Here is a 2,500-nt window from a genome sequence, read left to right on the forward strand (position 1 = left end):
AGCAATCACATAACCCAGAGTCGGGGATTTTAATGGATGTCGTTCAGATCGAGTGCGGCAAACCACCAGCCAAGCACACATTCAAGGGTAGGTTCAATAATGCCTAAGGCATCACCTTGCCCATCCCTATCATCACATGCAAGACACCGAGCCAAGTGGCATCCATTAAAATCCTCGTGTTGACCGCGGGCACTGTGGTGTCACCCGTCAACATGCAACCATCACAAACTGGAAGAACAACCATATCCATAGGGACCAACTCCAGGAACATGATGCCCGCATGCCTATTGCCACTGCAAAAAGTGCACGCGTTGTTGGAAAAATCCAACGCTGGTTCACCGTTTTATAACTCTCCTCACACCTCAACAAGAACAAAGTCACCCGGGAGCACTTAAAATCGAGAGGGACAAAGGAAAATGCACCCAATAGACCCTGCCCATGCATCGTTGATGCAAGAATAAGCCACGCCACGATGCCCACAAATTTCCGAGGGACGCACCGAGACTCGGCCGAAGTCGGCCAACATTCGGTTTCTGGATAATTGACGAATCAATAAACCCAATGCCATGGAAAACCAAGCCACACAAGTGAGGGGAGACTTGCATGAGCATGGGGGAGGGGCCCCAAGGCAGCACCGCACCTCCCACTGTGGGCGTGGTTGGTGAGGTGCAGCCCCCCCCTATAATAGGTTATTATGCAAAAGCCAAAATTGTAGTAGTAGATACCTTTTTTCTGAGCAGACATAAGTCCATATCGGGACCTAGAGATCGAATTTTGACGTGATTTTTTGCAGGGAGGCTCACAAACACAATATATTCACGTCCACAAAGTTTTAGATTTTTTCTCCAAGGGATGAATTTTTAATGAATTTTTGAATCGGCAGATTATGAAAAACCGGGGAAAATAGAAAAAGGCACCTAGAGATCGAATTTTGACCTGATTTTTTGCAGGCATTCACACAAAATAACACCAAATGTGTCTGCAAAGTTTCGTTACATTTCCCCAAGGGAATGATTTATAATGAATTTTTCTCCGAATCATCGCACCATGGTGCACCTTGATGCCCACCTTGGTGCCTCTTGATACCCACCTTGGTGCTTCTTGATACCCACCTTGGTGCCTCTTGGTGCCTCTTGGTGCCCACCTTGGTGCCTCTTGATGCCCACCATGGTGCACCTTGATGCACACCTTGGTGCCTCTTGGTGCCTCTTGGTGCCCACCTTGGTGCCTCTTGATGCCCACCATGGTGCACCTTGATGCACACCTTGGTGCCTCTTGATGCCCACCTTGGTGCCTCTTGATACCCACCTTGGTGCCTCTTGATGCCCACCTTGGTGCCTCTTGATACCCACCTTGGTGCCTCTTGGTGCCCACCTTGGTGCCTCTTGCTACCCACCATGGTGCCTCTTGGTGCCCACCATGGTGCCTCTTGGTGCCCACCATGGTGCACCTTGATGCACACCTTGGTGCCTCTTGATGCCCACCTTGGTGCCTCTTGATACCCACCTTGGTGCCTCTTGGTGCCCACCATGGTGCCTCTTGGTGCCCACCATGGTGCACCTTCATGCACACCTTGGTGCCTCTTGATGCCCACCTTGGTCCCTCTTGATACCCACCATGGTGCACCTTGGTGCCTCTTGGTGCCCACCTTGGTGCCTCTTGATGCCCACCATGGTGCACCTTGATGCCCACCTTGGTGCCTCTTGGTGCCCATCATGGTGCCTCTTCATGCCCACCCTGGTGCCTACCTGGTGCGTTTTTATGCACCCTGGTGCCCTCCTGGTGCGTTTTTATGCACCCTGGTGCCCTCCTGGTGCGTTTTTATGCACCCTGGTGCCCTCCTGGTGCGTTTTTATGCACCCTGGTGCCCTCCTGGTGCGTTTTTATGCACCCTGGTGCCCTCCTGGTGCGTTTTTTGCACCCTGGTGCCCTCCTGGTGCGTTTTTATGCACCCTGGTGCCCTCCTGGTGCGTTTTTATGCACCCTGGTGCCTACTTGGTGCGTTTTTATGCACCATGGTGCCCTCCTGGTGCGTTTTTATGCACCATGGTGCCCTCCTGGTGCGTTTTTATGCACCATGGTGCCCTCCTGGTGCGTTTTTATGCACCATGGTGCCCTCCTGGTGCGTTTTTCGCACCCTGGTGCCCTCTTGGTGCGTTTTTATGCACCATGGTGCCCTCTTGGTGCGTTTTTCGCACCATGGTGCCCTCTTGGTGCGTTTTTATGCACCATGGTGCCCTCTTGGTGCGTTTTTCGCACCCTGGTGCCCTCCTGGTGCCCACCTTGGTGCCTCTTGATGCCCACCATGGTGCACCTTGGTGCCTCTTGGTGCCCACCTTGGTGCCTCTTGATGCCCACCATGGTGCACCTTGATGCCCACCTTGGTGCCTCTTGGTGCCCATCATGGTGCCTCTTCATGCCCACCCTGGTGCCTACCTGGTGCGTTTTTATGCACCCTGGTGCCCTCCTGGTGCGTTTTTATGCACCCTGGTGCCCTCCT

Source organism: Abrus precatorius, unplaced genomic scaffold (assembly GCF_003935025.1).
Source record: "Abrus precatorius isolate BTA unplaced genomic scaffold, Abrus_2018 Scaffold32, whole genome shotgun sequence".
Classification (NCBI taxonomy): domain Eukaryota; kingdom Viridiplantae; phylum Streptophyta; class Magnoliopsida; order Fabales; family Fabaceae; genus Abrus; species Abrus precatorius.